The sequence below is a fragment of the Sus scrofa genome, chromosome 6, assembly GCF_000003025.6.
Source record: "Sus scrofa isolate TJ Tabasco breed Duroc chromosome 6, Sscrofa11.1, whole genome shotgun sequence".
Taxonomy (NCBI): Eukaryota; Metazoa; Chordata; class Mammalia; order Artiodactyla; family Suidae; genus Sus; species Sus scrofa.
In genome coordinates this window covers 33063234-33084015 of record NC_010448.4, presented here as the reverse complement: position 1 = coordinate 33084015, position 20782 = coordinate 33063234, and positions in this window count along the sequence as shown.

Below are 20782 nucleotides of genomic sequence, written 5' to 3'. Positions count from 1 at the left end.
GGCAAAGACACTGATGAGCAGTAGGATGGACTCAAGCTCCAGCCTGAAGATGAGGGACGGTATCCTGCCCTCTCCTGCAAGTCAGATCATATTTCCATCTTTTTTTTTTTTTTTTTTTTTTTTTTTTTTTTTTTGCTAAGAGGTAGGTGAGGGAGGAAAAAGTAATTCAGGTAATGAAACCTGGGCCAGACTGCCTGGGTTCAAATCTCACTCCCACCAGCAGGGTAAGCTCGAGCACCTTGTTAAACTTCGTGACACTTTCTTTTCTTGTCTGTAAAATGCTGATAATGGTAGAATTGATTCTAAACAATAGGATCAATGAATTAAAACTTACCAAGTGCTCCAAACAAGGACTGTGACATAGTAGCTAAGAGTATACAAATAATCCCTAAAGGAAAACTATTTGGTATCCACTGTGCTCTAGATGTCTTAGATACATTATTTAATTTGAACTTCACGACATTCCTATGAGGTTAATAGAAATGGAGGCAATTGAAGCTCAGAGTGTTCATCTTGGTCAGTGTCACTCAGGTAAAAAGTGGAAGAGGAAATATGTGTCCTTGGAGTGGTCAGAGACATTATTGTATGGGATTGAGGTGTCCTGGGAAAGTCACGTTTAGGAGTTACGGGAGGGAAACTGCTTCATTCCGAGAAGTAACTCGTGGAAAGGAGGAAGGCTCTGGCCATGCAGGTCAATCCTGGATGGATAGGAGAACATTACCAGCCACCCGTGTCCTGACTTGGGCACACCCCTGTGGGATAGATACTGTCGCTATCTTCATTTTGTAGATTTGTTAACTAGTTTATGTTAGAGCACAGAGCTGGCACACAAATACTGGTCCATGTTATTCCTCAGCCTGGACAATTAACCCCCACACCACAGGCCTAAAGCTTTATAAAAGTAAATGATGACACACCAACTGGGGACTCCAGATACAGAGCTACTGCCTTCCAGCCACATGTCTCATTCCCACTCTTGTCTCACTGTTAACTCCACAGTCACCCCCACTAGCTGCTGGAGACAGAGAACCAGCAGTTTGTAGAAGTAAAGCCAACAAGTGTGAAAGGAACCAACCTTTTCTAGATCGCACAATGAGGGTGAGGTATGACAGAGATGGGCCTCACTTTAAAATATGCAGCAAAAAGATGAGCTTGCAGGGAGTCCCCGCTGTGGCTCAATGGTAACAGATCTGACTAGTATCCGTGAGGATGCGGGTTCAATCCCTGGCCTTGCTCAGTGGGTTAAGGATCTGGCATTGCCGTGGTATAGGTGGCAGATGCTGCTTGGATTCGGTGTTGCCATGGCTGTGGTGTAGGCCGGCAGCTGCAGCTCCAGTTTGAACCCTATCCTGGGAACCTCCATATGCCACAGGTGTGGCCCTAAAAAGACAATAAAAAAATTTAAAAATTATATATATGTATGTATGTACATGTAACGATGAGTTCCCAGAGTTGAACTGCAACCATCTAAATCATTTTCAAAAACTTTCACATGGTCTGTGATGTCAGATACACTTTTTAGAAAAAGTTAAGTTTTTAGAGCAGGTACTTTTATTTTCCTGTCTGGTCACGGTCTTGGTTTAGGATGTTCATGTTACTCAAGGCAGGCCAACGTCACAAAATTCCCAGACTTTATTGAAATTGGGAACTCTAGGGATGACACAGGCTTGGAGCTGTTGGGGACTGCCTCTTTGAGAGGGTCTGCCTGAGAATGGAGCACAAGGGAAAGCAGTGCTAAGAGATGGAAGCAAGAGAACGCATCCTCATAACATCATTCGAATCCTGGAATTTCTCTTTCCCAGAAGCCATCCGGCCCCGGACTTTCCAGTTATGCGAACAACTGAATTACCATTTTTATTTACACCAGTTGAGATCAAATTTCTGTCACTTGCATCTGAGAGAAATTAGAATAATATAGAAAAAAGGAACAGCAATAAACCAAGAATATCACCCGACATGAACAGGTTCAAACGACAGGATTCAACATTCACTTGAATTCACAAATTCCCTAAAATATTCCCAGAGGCTCATTTTCTGATTCAGCTAACTTAGATATATTTTTTTTCTTCTTAACATTTCGGTTCATGAAGTCTTGGCTACCAGATCCCTTTAGACACAATATTATAAACAACGTTTTAGTATGATGTGTTAATGTCTCTTTTGGTTGTTCTTGCAAAAGAGGCCACATAATATCTTTACACAAACGTGGGGGCGTGTTTCCTGGTAGAATAAAATTGCCACTGCTCTGGTGATTCAGCCACGCTGGACTGAATCGTCAAAGGAAATGGCTACTTAGGAACAAGCATCCACTTGTGTGTACATTGCTTCCCCCCTTCCACATGTAGAATTTAGGGATCAGTTAAACTCACCATAGTCTTCATTTTATAATTAATCTGAATAGAGGAAGCGATTCTGAAAAAGTGAACAGAAAACCTGAGGGACTCATCGATAAGATCAGTAAGATGCCCTTTAGGAATTCATTTCATCCTGCGGGAGCAAGTTCCCACTTTCTTCCTTCCTTCCTTGTCTCTACAACATCCTGAGGGCATCAGACTTGGCTTTAAGGCAGGGGCTAGCTCTAAAGCTGTAGATTGGACCAGCAAGGGCCCTTGGTTGCAAAGCTCCAAGATCTTTTCCTTTCTCTGACCATTTTTATTTTCCCTAAAAGTTCAAGATAAAGTTGTGGTTAAAACTGTGGTCTTTGGAGCCTTATAACCAGAACCATATCCTCGCTTTATCACTTCTTAGATGCAGGCAAGTTACTCCATCCCCCTATCATCTCCATCATGGAAACAGTTATGAGAATCAGCAAGTTCATCTGACCAACTTACTGAGCATTAACTACCTACTAACAAACCAGGCACTATTTTATGTGCCCTGAGACACAAGAAGCAAAACAGAAAAAATTCCTTGGTCTCATAAAATTGATGTTCTTATCTATCTTGTCATGATCCTGGGAGGATTCAATGAGATAATACCTATAAAACGCTTAGCACTGTGTCTGGCACACAGTGAGTGCTCAAGATGTTTCAGCTTTTGTTGATGCTAATATTGCTAACTGTGGTTACTTAGTAACCGCTGTGACTACGAGGTATTTCTCCCACCTGGCATTGCCTGTTGCTGAAAATTCAAATTCTCAAAGCCCAGCTTGCATCTTTTCAAAAGAGGCTCCAAACCTAAATGTTAGTCATTTTTGGCAGCATCTCTCCAAGATCCCAGAAGCCTTGAGGACTCCCTCACGAACTCACTGCATGTGCACACACGCATGCTCGGTGTAGGAGGAATAGCACGACAAAGGGTTTTATATAAAGGGAAAGAAGGGTAACGTTAACTCAACCGTGCAGCAGTCCTTGTTGACTAAAGGGAATCACAGAGTTGGAGAAAGCCACGCGAGGGTCAGCCCTCACTGCCTTTCCCTCCTACTGTGTGCTTTCCAGCCAGATACCCACTACTCAAAATCCAGGGGTCTCTACGCTGTGCCAGTTGGTAATGTGGTACATTGACTAGGGCTCTTCAGTTGCAAGTATCAGAAACTAATTCCAGCTAACATAAAGCAAAAGTGAAATAACCGATGGACCATGTGGTGTGTCCCACAAACCACAGAAAAGCTGAAGCACTGGAGTAAATATGACAATGATCCTCACAGGGCTCCGAGCAGCAACATTTAATGAACTGTCTCTTCCAGGAATTCCCTCAAATGGAAATTTTTCTTTCGTTAGTGGTCAGTTTATTCAATGGCAAATTATGGCTGATCCATTCCCCGTAACCACTCCAAGTGCCGATGTATAATCTACTGCCCTCAGCACCTTCTTCTAGTGATCGCCGTTGGGTTTTTCAATGACCAGAGAGAAATACGAACAGTTTCATCCTTGCCTTAGCTTATCTCATCTCAATGGAAAATACATGGGCAAACTTTTGTTTGTTTGCTTTATTTTTAACTGCACCCTATATCATCCTGGTCGAACCATTGACATGAACGAAGAGATATTTTTGGAGTTAAAACTTAGGTGGTCCTGATGTTGGAAGGAAGTCTCTAAGTTTTGTGCTCCTTCCCTCTGCTCTTGAGATAGCAACTGGTTCTCAGTCCTCCTCATAAGGAAGAAATGCCAATTTCCCATCAAGCCCTGTGGAAACCTGAAACCATGGGGACTTAAATTGCTAACCCTTATCTATACTCATTTTTTTTTCTCTTTAATAAACTTTTTACTGAAGCATAAGTCTTACACGTACAGATCAATAAATTTTCACAAAGTGAGTACATCACTTTCAGATCAATAAATAAATCATGATCAGAAGCCCAGAAGTCCTCTGTATACCCCTCAAAGTCAAAACTCACAGCTTCCCAAAAGAGGTCTTTCTTGACTTCTTACAACATAGATTAACTTAATCTGTTTTCAATGTGTATGAAAGGAATCATATAATAGGTATTTGTGTGTGTGTGTGTGTGTTTAATTCAAAATTGTGTTTCGTCCACTGTTTTCATCCCTAATTTTGAATATAGCAATAATTTCACTTTTAATTGATGTAAAATATCTCATTGCATGAATATACAATTTTTCTTCCGTTTTTACTGCTGGTGGAAATTAAGGGGGTTTCCAACTTTTAGCTACTAAGGATGTTGCTATGGACATTCCTACACTTGACTTGTGCACATGTGTATGTGTCTCTGTTAGGAATATATCCGATAGAGGAATTTATAAATTCTAAGTTAAATGTATATTCAACTTTAGTAGAGATCATCAGTTTTCAAAAGTGGTTGTACCAATATATATATATATACCCTCTGTAGGAAAATATCCATTACTCCACATATTCATCACTATTTAGCATTTTTGTGTATATATTTTTTTATCATTTATTTATATATACATATTTTTTTCTACTGTATAGCATGGTGACCCAGTTACACATACATGTATACATTCTTTTTTCTCACATTATGTGTTCCATCATAATTGATTAGACAGAGTTCCCAGTGTTACAGAGCAGGATCCCATTGCTAATCCACCCCAAAGGCAACATTCTGCATCTATCTACCCCAAGCTCCCAGTCCATCCCACTCCCTCCACTTCCCCCTCGGCAACCCCAAGTCCATTCTCCAAGTCCATGATTTTCTTTTCTGTGGAAAGGTTCCTTTGTGCTGTATATTAGATTCCAGATATAAGTGATATCATATTGTATTTGTCTTTCTCTTTCTGACTTACTTCACTCAGGATAAGAGTCTCTAGTTTCATCCATGTTGCAGCAAATGGCATTATTTTGTTCTTTTTTATGGCAGAGTAGTATTCCATTGTGTATACATACCAAATCTTCCTAATCAAATCATCTGTCGATGGACATTTGGGTTGATTCCATGTCTTGGCTATTGTGAATAGTGCTGCAATGAACATGCGTCTTTTTTAAGTAGAGTTTCTCCCGGATATATGCCCAAGAGTGGGATTGCTGGGTCATATGGCAGTTCTATGTATAGATTTCTAAGGTATCTCCATACTGTTCTCCACAGTGGTTGTACCAGCTTACATTCCCACCAACAGGGCAGGAGGGTTCCCTTTTCTCCACATCCCTTTCAGCATTTGCTATTTGTGGACTTATTAATGATGGCCATTCTGACTGGTGTGAGGTGGTACCTCATGGTAGTTTTGATTTACATTTCTCTAATAATTAGTGATGTTGAGCATTGTTTCAAGTGCTTGTTGGCCATCTGTATATCTTCCTTGGAGAAATGTCTATTCAGGTGCTTTGCCCATCTTTCAATTGTGTTGTTGGCTTTTTTGCTGTTGAGCTGTATAAGTTGCTTGTATGTTTTAGAGATTAGGCCCTTGTCAGCTGCATCATTTGAAACTATTTTCTCCCATTCTGTAAGTTGTCTTTTTGTTTTCTTTTTGGTTTCCTTTGCTGTGCAAAAGATTGTCAGTTTGATTAGGTCCCATTGGTTTATTTTTGCTCTTATTTCTGTTGATTTGGGAGACTGACCTGAGAAAACATTTGTGTAAGGTTGATGTCAGAGAATGTTTTGCCTATGTTCTCTTCCAGGAGTTTGATGCTGTCTTGTCTTATATTTAAGTATTTCAGCCATTTTGAGTTTATTTTGGTGCATGGTGTGAGGGTATGTTCTAATTTCACTGATTTGCATGAAGCTGTCCAGGTTTCCCAGCAATACTTGCTGAAAAGACTGTCTTTCCCCATTTTATATTCTTGCCTCCTTTGTCAAAGATTAATTGATATAGGTGTCTGGGTTTATTTCTGGGTTCTCTATTCTGTTCCATTGTTCTGTCTGTCTGTTTTGGTACCAGTACCACATTGTCTTGATGACTATGGATTTGTAATATTGTCTGAAGTCTGGGAGAAAGATACCTCCTGCTTGGTTTTTGGCAATTCTGGGTCTTCTGCGATTCCATATAAATTTTTGGATTGTTTGTTCTAGTTCTGTGAAAAATGTCATGGGTAATTTGATAGGGATTGCACTGAATCTGTACATTGCTTTGGGTAGTATGGCCATTTTTAGAATATTAATTTTTCCAATGCAGGAGCATGGAATATCTTTCCATTTCCTTACATCTTCTTCTTCTTTTTTTTTTTTTTTTTTTGTCTTTTTGCTATTTCTTTGGGCCGCTCCCGTGGCATATGGAGGTTCCCAGGCTAGGGGTCGAATCGGAGCAGTAGCCACTGGCCTATGCCAGAGCCACAGCAATGCGGGATCCTAGCCGCGTCTGCAACCTACACCACAGCTCACGGCAACGCCAGATCCTTAACCCACTGAGCAAGGGCAGGGACCGAACCCGCAACCTCATGGTTCCTAGTCGGATTCGTTAACCACTGCGCCACAACAGGAACTCCCCATTTCCTTACATCTTCTTTAATTTCCTCAGTTAATGTGTTATAGTTCTCCGAATATAAGTCCTTTATCTCCTTGGTCAGGTGCGTTCCCAGGTATTTGATCTTTTGAGGTGCAATTTTAAAAGATATTGTATTTCTGTATTCCTTTTCTAATATTTCATTGTTAGTATACAGAAATGCGACTGATTTCTGAATGTGAATCTTTTATCCTGCCACTTTGCTGAATTTGTTGATCAGTTCGAGTAGTTTTTGGGTTGAGTCCTTAGGGTTTTCTGTATATAGTACCATGTCATCTGCATACAGTGACAGTTTTACCTCTTCTCTTCCTCTTTGGATGTCTTTTATTTCTTTTGTTTGTCTGATTGCTGTGGCTAGGACTTCTAGTACTATATGGAATAACAGTGGTGAGAGTGGGCATCTTTGTCTTGTTCCAGATTTTAGTGGGAAGGCTTTCAGCTTTTCTCCATTGAGTATTATATTTGCTGTGGGTTTGTCATAAACGGCTTTGATTATGCTAAGAAATGTTCCCTCTATACCCACTTTGCTAAGAGTTTTTATCATGAAGGGATGTTGGATTTTGTCAAATGCTTTTTCTGCATCTATTGAGGTGATCATGTGATTTTTTTACTTTTCTTTTGTTAATGTGGTGTGTGACGTTGATTGATTTACGTATGTTGAACCATCCTTGTGAGCCTGGGATGAATCCCACATGGTCGTGGTGTACGGTCTTTTTGATATGTTGTTAGATTCAGTTGGCTAAAATTTTGTTGAGAATTTTTGTGTCTAAATTCATCAAAGATATTGGCTGATAGTTTTCTTTTTTGGTGATATTTTTGTCTGGTTTTGGAATTAGGGTGATGGTGGCGTCATAGAATGTCTTTGGGAGTGTTCCTTCTTCTTCAACCTTTTGAAAAAGTTTAAGGAGAATGGGTATAAGTTCCTCTTTGTATGTTTGGTAGAATTCTCCTGTGAAGCCATCTGGTCCTGGACCTTTATTCGTAGGGAGTGTTTTTAATGACATATTCAATTTCATTTCTAGTGATTGGTCTGTTCAGTTGATCTACTTCTTCTTGATTCAGTTTTGGCAGGTTGTGGGTCTCTAGAAAGATGTCCATTTCTTCTAGGTTGTCGAATTTGTTTGTTGTATTTAGCATTTTTAGTCTTCCTAATTTTATCCATTTACATCCCATTGTGGTTTTAATGTGCATTTTTCTAATTACTAAGAAGTTAATCGTTTTCACATGCTTATTGGCTATTTGAATTTCTCTTTTGTAAGATGCTTATTCAAACTTTTTGCAGGTCAAGTTAAATTTATTATATTTTAAATTGTCAGAATAACGTATTCTTCTTCTTCTTTTTTTTTTTTTTTTTTTTTTTTTTTTTGCTTTTTCGGGCCGCACCTGTGCAGCATATGGAGGGTCCCAGGCTAGGGGTCTGATTGGAGCTATAGCCGCCAGCCTGTACCACAGCCACAGCAGCGCAGGATCCGAGCCATGTCTGTGAACTGCACCACAGCTCATGGCAACGCCAGAGCCTTAATCCACTGAGCAAGGCCAGGGATCGAACCTGCAACCTGATGGTTCCTAGTCAGATTCGTTTCCACTGTGCCACAATAGGAACTCCCAGAATAACTGCTTATTATTCTTTTATTCCCAATATCAGTGACTGGTGACTTGTGCCTGTTTTTTGTGGGTCCCGAAGACTTCCCTTAGACTCAACGATTTGTTGGAAGGACCCATAGGACTCAGAAAAGCTGTTATACTCATTGTTGTAGCTTATCAGTGAAAGGAAACATTAAAATCAGCAAAGGGAAAAGGTACATTCAGAAATGACCAAGATAAACCAGGTGCAAACTTTCAGGTGTTCCTGCTCAGTGGAGTCACACACATGCATTTACTTCTAGCAGCAGTGTGTTATCAACTAGTGAAGCTCACCTGAGCCTTGGTGTCCAAGGTTTTTATTGGGGGTCAGTCCTGAGGCAAGAAGCACTTGTGTGACTGAGTTCAGTTACTCAGGCATACTCCAACCCCTAGTCTGGAAAACAAGTGTTCACCATAATCAACCATAATCGGTATAAACTATCTGATCAAACTGGTACCACATGGCCCAAGTCCTCAGACATATAAATAACACTCTTATCAGACAGAATATTCCAAGAGTTCAGAACTCATCTCCCAGGAGTCATCCAAGGGCCAGTCCTGAGCACACGTTTTTCTTAAGAATGTGTGTTCAGCGACTCAGGCCTGTGATTACAGGCAAACCTCAAGACACTGTGGGTTCAGTTCCAGACAATCTCAATAAAGCAAATATCGTGATAAGGGGAGTCATATAAATGTTTTGTTTTCCCAGTGCATACAAAAGTCATCTTTACAATGTACTGTAGTCTGTTAGGTGTGCAATAGCATTATGACTAAAAAAACATGTACACGCCTTAATTAAAAGATGTTCTTTTTTTTGTCTTTTGTCCTTTTAGGGCTGCACCAGCTGCAGATGGAGGTTCCCAGGCTAGGGGTCAATTGTTGCTGTTGCTGCCGACCTATCCCAGGGCCACAGCAACACCAGATCTGAGCCACATCTGCGACTTACACCACAGCAACCAACACTGGATCCTTAACCCACTGAGTGAGGCCAGGGATCAAACCCGCAACCTTATGGTTCCTAGTCAGATTCATTTCTGCTGCGCCATGATGGGGACTCTTAAAAGATGTTCTATTGCCAAAAATCACCAACCATGATCCGAGCCTTCAGCAAGTCATACTTGTGCTGGTGGAATGTCTTGCCTTGATATTGATATTGCAGACTGATCAAAGTGGTGGTTGCTTAAGGTTGAGATAGCTGGGGCAATTTCTTAAAATGAGAAAAACAATGAAGTTTGTTGCCTCAATTGACTTCCCCTTTCACAAATAATTTTTCTGTAGCATACAATGTTGTCAATAGAATTTCTTTCAAAATTGGAATCCATCTTCTCAAACCTTGCCCCTGCTTTATCAACTAAGTTTATGTAATATTTTCAATCCTTTGTTGTCATTTCAGCAATCTTTGCAGCATCTTGACCAGGAGTAGATTCCATCTCAAGAAACCACTTTCTTGGCTCCTCCATAAAAAGCAACTCCTTAGGAGTTCCCTTCATGGCTCAGCCGTTAATGAACCCAACTAGGATCCATGAGGATGCAAGTTTGATCCCTGGCCTCGCTCAGTGGGTTAAGGATCTGGGGATCCGGCACTGCCATGAACTGTGGTGTAGGCCACAGATGTGGCTTAATCTCACGTTGCTGTGGCTGTGGTATAGGCTGGCAGCTGTAGCTCCGATTTGACCCCTAGCCTGGGAACATCCATATGCCTTAAGTCCAGCCCTAAAAAAAAAGACAAAAAAAAAAAAATCTACTTTTCTGTTATCAGCCAATCTATGCCCACTTTTTTCTGGTTGGTATTTGAGTGGTATGCCTTTAATGCTATGTTGTTCACTCTAACTATAACCTTACATTTAAGTTTTGTCTTGTAAGCTGCATACAATTAAGTCTTAAATTTTTACTCAGTCTTACAATATTTGTTTTTTAACTGGGACATTTAGTCAGAATAAATTTAACGTAATTACTGACATATGTGTTTATAACTACCATCTTAGTTTTTGTTTTCTACTTGTTCCATAGATTTTATGTTCCTTTTTATCTTCTTTCTTGTTTCTTTTTGGGTAAATAAAGTAGTTTGGACTAGCCATTTTTCACTCCATTAATTGTTGGTTATATGTAATTTCATTGTTCTTTCATTAGTTAAACTAGATATTATAATATGGATTCTTGATTTGATAGAGAACAATAAAAGTTAGTATTTTCACCAACTTCTGATTAATGTGTAGATCTTAGAAAACTTTAACTGCTTCTTCCATCTCCTGACTTTTATACAATCACTATGCACTTTTAACTCTACATGTATTTTTAACCCCATAAGATACTTATATTAATTCAGACTATCCATATATTTACGTATTTTTTATGCTTTTCTTTATTTTATATGTTTCTATCTGACTGAAAAATATAACCCCTTCCCTTAACCATTACCCACCCTACCATTTCTTTTATTACAAGTCTGCTGCTGGCTAGTTATTTTATACTTTGTCTTAAATGTCTTTATTCCACTCTCATTTTTGGAGGATATTTTCACTTAATACAGAATTCTTGTTTGTTTGTTTGTTTTTGTTTTCATTTTTATAGCTGCGTCTGAGGCATATGGAAGTCCCTGTACTAGGGGTTGAATCAGAGCTACAGCTGCCAGCCTACACCACAGCCACAACAATGTGGGATCTGAGCCGCGTCTGCAAACGACACTTCAGCTCATGCCAACACCAGATCCTTAACCCACTAAGTGAGGCCAGGGATTGAACTTACGTCCTCATGGATACTAGTCAGGTTCACTACCACTGAGCCATGACAGGAACTCCCCTAACTATTAGTTCTTAACTGCAAATATTTTTCAGTAACAGAATTTTCATTGGATTCTTTTTTCATAGGTTCTAATTCTGCGATAATATTCTTCACCTTGTCTACTTTATCAACCATATTAATCACAATAATTTTAAAGCCCGTGACTTAACACACTAATACCTGGATTGTCTATGGACTTGTGTTACTGTCAGGGTTTTTTTTTTTTTTTTTTTAATTTTCTTATGTAGTACTCTGTCCTTGTCACCTGCTAATATTTTATCAAGCACCACTTACTGTGTGTGAAGTCTGCAGAGGCTCTGGATGATAGTATCTACATCTGAAGAGGTTCTACTTCACTTTACCAGGTAGAGCAGGATAGAACACCTTAGTCCAATCTAGACTGAAGCATATTTCAGACTGAGACATTCCAAATTGCCTGTACCCCAGGGTATGGCCATGCAATGCTACCCATTGAAAGTTGGCGATGTTTGCCTAAAGTCCTTCTCTGCCTGGAGGCCTCCAAACTCTTAATTTTATCTCCCGGGCACCAGGAGACGGTCAAAAGCTCTGCCCAGCATCTTAGCCCCTGGGCTGCTGATGACAAATGGTCAGATCCCTCGATTGAAGAAGGCATGTGGAATTCTGAATTGATTTCTCTACACTTGCTTCACTAGGACTTTGCCCTCTTGTGAGCTACCTTGCAAATTCTGAATTCCAATTTTTAACTCCCTAAGCAAAAAACGTTGCTCACATTCTTCTCATAGCTGATATTTTCTACGTAGTTTATATTCTCTGACCTCTTGTTGCTTATGAATCAGCAAAAGCCTCAAATAGAAAAGTGCCGAAGACTCTGAAGTTTAACTCAATGCATTTTCCAGGCCATTGTCTCCAGGATCACTGTTATTTAAATCCTGGTTGCCTCATGAGCTCTCCAGTGCCTTCAAATGGATTTCTGAAACATTTATCCAGCCTTTCTGATTGTTCTCAGTGGGTGGGTTGGTGTGACACAGGCTAGTCTCATGGGAAGTTGGTTACAATAATAATCATATATCATAAAAACCTGTAAAGTATTACATGTATTACAAACTCAAATTTCTAGAGATTGGGCAGGTATGGGGAAAGCGTGCCAGGTAAGGACTGTCAAAGTGCAAACCACGCACATATTCTGTCTAAATAGGGAAGTCTTTGGACTTACCAGTTGAAGCCAGAAATGTAGAGATTTACGTGTAATCTTCTTAGTTTTCAAAAAAATTTCCGGAAGTTCCTGTCGTGGCTTAGTGGTTAACGAACCCGACTATGAACCATGAGGTTGAGGGTTTGATCCCTGGCCTCGCTCAGTGGGTTAAGGATCTGGCGTTGCTGTGAGCTGTGTGTAGACTGAAAATATGGCTGGGACCTGGCATTGCTGTGGCTGGTGTAGGCCGGCAGCAACAGCTCCGATTCGACCCCTAGCCTGGGAATCTCCCCATGCCACGGGTGTGGCCCTAGAAAAAAAAAAACGGAAAAAAAATTTTTGGGGAAAAAAAAGAAAAAGGGAGTTCCCTTTGTGGCTCATTGGTTAATGAACCTGACTAGGATCTATGAGGATGGGTGTTCGATCCCTGGCGTCACGCAGTAGGTTAAGGATATGGCCTTACCTTAGCTGTGGCTGCAGACGTGGCTCGGATCCCACGTTGCTGTGGCTGTGGTGTAGGCCAGTGGCTATAACTCCAATTCAACCCCTGGCCTGGGAACCTCCATATGCTTCAGGTGCAGCCCTAAAAAAGCAAAAAGATAAAAGGAAGAAAAAAAATTTCAACCTGGGCTTAGAAATTTATCTCCAGACTACATCTATCCATAAACTGACAGTTGACAAGCTCTTTAAATTTTTATTTTTTGAAAAATCTGTTATTTACCAGGCCTCACCCCTATTTTAATTTATTCAAAGCCTAGGTTTAAACACTTATTCTTCATAGAAATCTGTGCTAGGTTTAAAGGAAACATAGAATTCACACTTTGTTACTTTTTGGAACTCACCTATAAGTAATGACTTACAAAAAAATAATACAATTCAAGAAAAAAATAAGAAATCAGTAGGCATCGCAAGTACAAATTCAGTGGAAATGCGGGGAATGAAAAGATCGCTTCTAGCTGGAGAGTTAGGAAGAGACCGGACTGAGTAAAAGAGGAAATGTGGGGGGAGGGAGAAATTAGGAGGCTGGGATTAGCATACACACATTATTATATATAAAACAGATAAGGGACAAGGACCTACTGTATGGTACAGGGAAATCTACTCAATAATACATAATAACCTATATATACTGGTTATATACTACATATGTCTGCATGACTGATTCACTTTGCTGTACACCTGAAACGAACACAAGGCTGTTAAGTCAACTATAATCCAACAACACTTTAAAAAATGATAAAGCTATGTTTTATCATTAAAAAAAAGTAATTAACTCGACAAAGGGAGAGAGACCAGGAGCTAACAGGCTGCTTTGGGAAATGAGGAATAAAAGCAATTAAAGTAGCACTTCTCCACTTCCGAAGGGTGACAAACAAATCTGGGGTTGGCCTTGCCCTGCGGAGGAAATCAACTTAGGCTTCATTCCTAAAAGGCATTTTCAGGGTCTTTATCAAAGTATGCGAGAGAACCACCAAAGCACGGCTGTTGGGTCAGTTCCTCGGCCTCATAAACAAGCTCCTGTGAACATCATTCTAACTAATATATGAGAGGAATGGACAGGGATGAACAGATGTTGAACCTAAATGGGGATACACAGAACACAACAGTGTGGTATAAAAACCTGGGTTTATACGGGACAGCTGGCTGCACTGCATGCTTTTTTAAAAAATTTATTTACAAAGTGTGGCATCTGGCCTTCTATTGTCAAACCTCGATTTTTCCTGTGGATAATTTTCTCCTGATACAAAGGGGCTCTGGCAATGTCGGTGGGAGACGTCACTAAAAACCTCTCCGTAAAAGAGAGCCTTGGCGTGAGAAAGAAGGGTGACCCAGAGTTCTCATCAGAGCTAAATGGGCGGAGTTTTATGTTCCTACATTTCAAATCTGGCCTCTGTGAGTCTCCTAGAGCTATTGAGAAAGCCAGGGTCTATTTCACTTGTGTTGACCTGATGCTAGTCAAGCCCAGTAATGGACTTTCCCCCACCGAGGGGTCCACCGAGGTGGTGCTATAGAGAACTAAGCAGAAAGTCACAAGATAGAAGAAAATATACGCCATTAACAAGAGTGAGATCTGACCTAAATATTTAGGTCATCTTCAACCCATCTTTTTTTTTTTTTTTTTTTGTCTTTTTGCCATTTCTTGGGCCGCTCCTGTGGCATGGGGAGATTCCCAGGCTAGGGGTCGAATCGGAGCCATAGCTGCTGGCCTACACCACAGCCACAGCAACGCGGGATCCGAGCCGCGTCTGCGACCCACACCACAGCTCATGGCAACGCCGGATCCTTAACCCACTGAGCAAGGCCAGGGATCGAACCCACAACCTCATGGTTCCTAGTCGGATTCGTTTACCACTGAGCCACGACGGGAACTCCACCTTCAACTCATTCTTAATGAGCCTCCTGGAACTACCCTTTCTTGATCCCTAGTTTTCAAACTGCTACTGTGAATCCAGTGGTAATGGAATCCGTCATAGAATCACAGGTCTGTTACATCAACACAGCAGCCTTCTAATTTTCCAGTGTTGATTTTATTTTTTATAATACCTAAATTTCAAAAACTTTTCCAGTTCAGAAACCCACGAAACGTCCTTTATTCCCAACCTCATGATGTTTTGGCGATGAGCTTGCGTGGCAGTATAGTATTTGAGTTAAAGCATAAAATTCTACATATAGGGAGTCTGCGTTCAAGTTTTCTACCACGCTGTGTTGATGAAGAGAATTGTTTAGCCTCTCTAAACCTGTTTTTTTCATCAAGACCAGGGACTAACACTATCTAATTGAAACCGTGTGTAGGAAGCACTTGGCATGGTGCCTTGCACACTGTGTTTACAAAATGATCTACTATTTTTAATCCTATCTTCTGTGCATCAGCTATGACAGAGTTGTAGCTTATTTATCAAGTTCGCTGTTTTATAAATAAAAATTTTCTCTTAGCAAATTCCTATTCCTGCTTGCCAGCGCAAAGGGGTGCCCTTTCTGAACTCTCCCTGAATTCCCCCACCCTCCTCTGAGTCCATTATTTCGTCTGAATCACCATGACAGAGCAAGCATATTTTGTTTTGGTTTTTCTTTTGTTTTTTTTTAGGGGGGCAACTGCAACATATGGAAGTTCCCAGGTTAGGTGTTGAATCGGAGCTGTAGCTGCCAGCCTATACCACAGCCACAGCAATGCAGGAGCTGCCTCTGCAACCTACACCACAGCTCATGGCAACGACAGATCCCTGACCCATTGAGCAAGCCCAGGAATTGACCTTGCATCCTCATGGATACTAGCGGGATTCGCCACCATTGCGCCACAATGGGAACTCCCAAGCAAGCACATTTTGCATGTGCACGTCCCCATCCCAACACTCTCCAAGAGGAGATTTTTCACCCTCTTGCAATGATTAGTGTATATGCATCTCTTCCCTCTTTGACAGAGCTCATACATCCATTCATCTCTTGCTTTTGAATATCCTGCCCGCTGAGCTGTCTCAGGGCAAAGTCAAGTTCTAGAAATGCTATAAGGTAGGCAGGCACGGATGGAAGAGTAAGCTCTCAAGGAAGCTGAAAGGTCTCTTGCTTGCTCCAGACTCACACGCCGGACAGTTTTATCTTCTCCAAGCCTGTTCACATAGGTTCTCTTAGCTCTGCCTCCTACATTGCCTTTGAAAGCAGCACGTGGATTGGAGCAGGCTGATTCCCCATTTCTTCCCCTCACCGCCCTGGCGCATGGCATCCGGGGGCCTCCTCGGCATTAAGGAGCTGGACCTCCAGACTGGGAATATTACTTCTCCATAAGGAAAATATTTTTCACATCAATTAGAAGCTTCTGTGACCTACAGCAATTTAGGAAATTTAGCAAACGCTCCTTGTTCCTCTTGCAGACTATATTTTATTATTGGATTAATGTGCAAAAAGCCCCTATTTTGTAGCACCAAATATTTACTTTGGAGAAGTTCTCAGGTTTTATCATGGATTTGCCTTGTACTACCAACAAATTACTGCAGTGTGCATAATGAACTATGGAAGTAAAGAAAATATACACAGGGCTAGATTCGCTTAGAAGCAATTTTTTTTTTTTTTGCTTTTAGGGAGGGGATTAGTGAAGAGTTAACATCCGGTCACTCACTGCCTATATCCTGTGACCTTATCTCATAAATCATGCAGTAATTTTATTTTTATTTTTAAGCATATGGTCTGCTTTAAGAGTATGGGCCAGATGTCTACTCCCAGAGTTCAATTTTAGGACTTAGTTCTATACAATAAAGAGCAATCATAACTTCTCCACTAATCCAGGTAAAACAGTCAAATGACAACAGTGGCGGGGTCATGGAGCAAGCACTGTATGATGGTCAGGAGGCTCCTGGGTCTTGACTCAGAAAGTACTTTATGGGAGCTACATAAACAGTGAAATAAATTCTCTATCACCAGAGAACTATTTAGGGGAGCAAAGTGCAGTATTCACTCAGTTCTCTTATTGATCCGTCCAGGAGAGTTTGGACACAAGGACAAAGGACCTTCCCTAATAGCTGGATGCTTGATATTTTCATACCCACTGCTACCTCACCTGTTTCTACCCCTGAAATGGTCATCAGTGTGAAAACCATCCGTCTGTCCATTCAACATGGCAGCCTTTTTCCCTCGACACAGTGGTTGGTACAGAGACATTCTCTACATTATGTTCTTAGCCTTCTTGTTGCATGTAGAGCAATGTTTGTGAGACGTCTGTTGAGTATCTCGCCCAACCCCACTTCTTCTGACCACTTTTCTGCTCCACTGTCACATCCTAGTCTAAGGTCACGTTTTACTACAATGCGATTGGCCTTTTATTGCCCCCAGCAAGCATCCTTGCGGTTTTTCTATTTTATACACTGCTTCCAGAGTACTGGGTTCGAAATGCAGATCTAGGTTTATTGCTCTTCAGATGAAGATGATCATCCTTAACCAGACCTACCAGATCCCATATGCCAACTACACTGCTTTCTGATCACACAACTAGGTCTTCTTCCAGACTCCAGAATGCCCTCTTTTCTTCCTGCTACTGAGCCTTTGTCATGCTGTGCCTTCTGCCTACAATACCCCTCCTACGCACCCCACTGGACCTAATTAATCTGCTCCCCATTAAAACCAAGCCAAAGTCCCCTCTGTAGCATTTTACTGCTGTTGGAATTTTACATTAATGTTGTCATTATTTCCTTATAATGATGTGCCTTCCATTGTGCCTCTTCTAATACATTAAGAGGTCTGTAAGGACATAGACTTCATCCTTTCTCTTCCCTCTCATCACTGCATCACCTCTGCAGACACAGTGCCTGCCACACAGAAAGTGCTTAATATGTATGCGTTGGAAAGAATATAATCCCCTAAATGTGAAGCTGTGAAATAAAAGCAAGTTGCCTTAACTGAAAAAAAAAAAAAAAAAGAAAAACAAACATCCATGGTCAATATTATTCTAAGGTAATTCTATCAAAAAAGTAATAGATTCTGGTCAGGACACTGCTTATTGCCTTCGGCAGATCTGAGTTGAAGGCTTAATAAAGAAAAATGAGCAGACAGGCCCTGTTTTCTAGTAGCTTCCAGTGTGACAATCACACTGACAAGGATTTAGGACTCATGGAAGCAGAACTCATTTGAGGTACACCTAGTGTCCATACTTGAAGGCAGGCTGGCTGAGTGTGCAGAAATTCCCTGGAGGGCATGCAGTGCCCACTGCCCAATGAGAATGCCATTAGAATGTTATTAGAATGCTTTGTAAACATCCTGGTTCTCTTCTCTTGGGCCCATGAAACTAGATGTGACCAGAGACCTTCCTCTGGGTAATAAAATGTAAAGTAAAGATTACTTGCCAGCCCTGGCAGAAGATAAAGAAGTTGACTATCATGGAAGCACATGGAACCTCTGTCAACCAAAGTTCCTAAGTCACTATAATGAGCAGAGTCCTCCTGCCAACCTGTGGTGGACTCGTGATGATAAAAACAAAAAACAGAAAAACAAAAACCTAAGCCTTTGTTGTGTTAAACCACTAAGATTTGGGGCCCCTAGACCACGCTAGATGACATAGCCCACTAGTCTTGCCAACATGACCGCTCAAGTCAGAAGGATACACTGAGGGAAGAAGTAGAATGAGAATGGACGTAATAGTAGGAAGATGGAAAATCTACTGGAAAGAGATGTGCAGAATGAGTCTGTGTATTCATTCATGCTCACAACTGAATACAGTGGGTTAGACCTAGAATTCTGCCTCAGCGCAGAGCCTGTGGCACAGTGCAAGGGCAGGGCTGACCAGAGACTTACGGATGGCTTGAAAATGAAGGACATACCACACACACACACACACACACACGACAGTTTGCATCTATCCTTCTATTTCCTTTACTTTGGCCACAGCAACCAAACAAATATCCACCCCAACCCCGTCCCCACAAACTGAGAATCCAAAAATATCTCTCTAACCTCAAACCCTCCATGCTCTTCCTCCCTACTTCTGCCATTTCATCTCACATCCTTAATTAGGAAATCCTCAGATTTTGAAAGAAATAAGCTAATTCATTAAGAGTTACAGGGATTTAAAAAAATCTCTTATTTGCAACTTTTTACATTTTCCAAATTTTCCGTAATTAACACTTTCATAATCCCAAAGCAAAAATAAACAAATATCACCCATTTAAAAATATATATATATATATATAAACTGATTTGTCCCTGTTCAGTTGCCAAGGCCAACTTTAGGATATAAAACCAGTTACAGTAACAGCAAAAACCACATTATAGTGAGAAACAGCCAAATTCCCGGCCTTAATACTCTCAATTGACTATAAGATCATGTCACAACAGGATACTAGAGGACAAGTTTGCAGTATTTTTTAACTGTGTTGAGCTACTGTCAACATTCAGTTCATTTCCCTCAACTCTCTCCAGCATGTCCAGTTAATGGAGAGTGTTTCCGCTGAGAAAGATCAGAATGCTGGAAAGATTAGACCAGTATGACCCCAACTGTAGCACAAATTATTTTTACCTATTTCTGCAGGAGATGGGACTTGGGATTAAACTGATGTAATGACAGTGGTCTGGAGGATCTTTCACATTCTGTGAATTCTGTAAGACTCACCAGATCCAGCTGTATATTTGGAAGAATACCATCCTTCAGCCTGAAACCACAGTAGCCAGCATCTCAATGTGGGGACACTGATAAGAAGGAATGATTCATATTCGGTCAGCACTTTTTATGGTCTGTTGTTTTTTCCCCCTAAGTGCCTTCACATCCATTGTCTTACTTGTTCCTTTCATCAGCACCATCTCCTAAGTAAGGAAAGTATAATTCCAGATACATAGGTGAGGGGACTGAGTTTTGGAGCCGTTAAATGGCTCATCTAAATGAGAATAACAAGTCAACTTGTTATTGCAAAGGAGACTCAGGAACTTGGGTCACTGACCCCACTGCCTTTATCATACTCTGAGCTACTTCTATGATATGCCTGAGATACCCTTCAATACCCACAAGAACCACATGAGAGAAATTCTATTATCCTCAAAGTAAGCATGGGTAAACTGAGGCTGAAATAAACTGAAGAAGGAGTGTAGCCATAGCCACCCAGCCAAGAAATCTCAGACCCACAGCAGCCTCACTGCCAAGTCCAAGTTCTTTACATGACACTGGCTCCCCCAAGAGAGCACACTCATCTTGATATTAGAAGCTGACATGATGAAGATGAGCAATACATGTTTTCAGTTCATATTAGGTCCTCAAATTCAACCACAAAAACCAAAGAATAAATGTCACCTATAAAAGTAGCGTAGGAAAAATAAGACCAAGGACTCCTAATTAGCCAGCCATTATTTTGCCTAGGTTCATTTAATTTGCTTACCGCAAGGCAATCTCCTGGTTTTGTGGAAAAGAAAGGGCTCCAAAAAGAGAAACTCTGGGTTAAATTGGAAGGAAAAGGGTAAATGGATACTATAGGGCTGGTACGGTACTTATTGGTTGGTTTTTGCCCTGCAGGCTTGGGAACCATAAAGAAAGCTGATGGAGAAAACCTATAGATTATATTCCTGCGGAGAGTGGGACAAGTAAGGGGGGGAAGAGCTACCAAATCGAGGCCTAGGGCCTGGAAGTTTTCTAGAACCCTGTGCACTGGGATGGAGGATGGCTATGGTACCCAGGCCAGAAGTTTGGTGTGTGGCAGAGGCGGGGAGCTGGTGGTGATGGACAATGCTGAAAGTTCACCCAATCTGTCTTCTTCTCCCTTCATAGGATTCGAATTGCAATAAGGCTCCTATCTGCTCATCAAGACCACATTTTCCAGACCCCCTTAGGGCTGGTGGGTCAGGTGAGGAATTTCTCACCTGTGGAATGACAGGAAGTCATGTG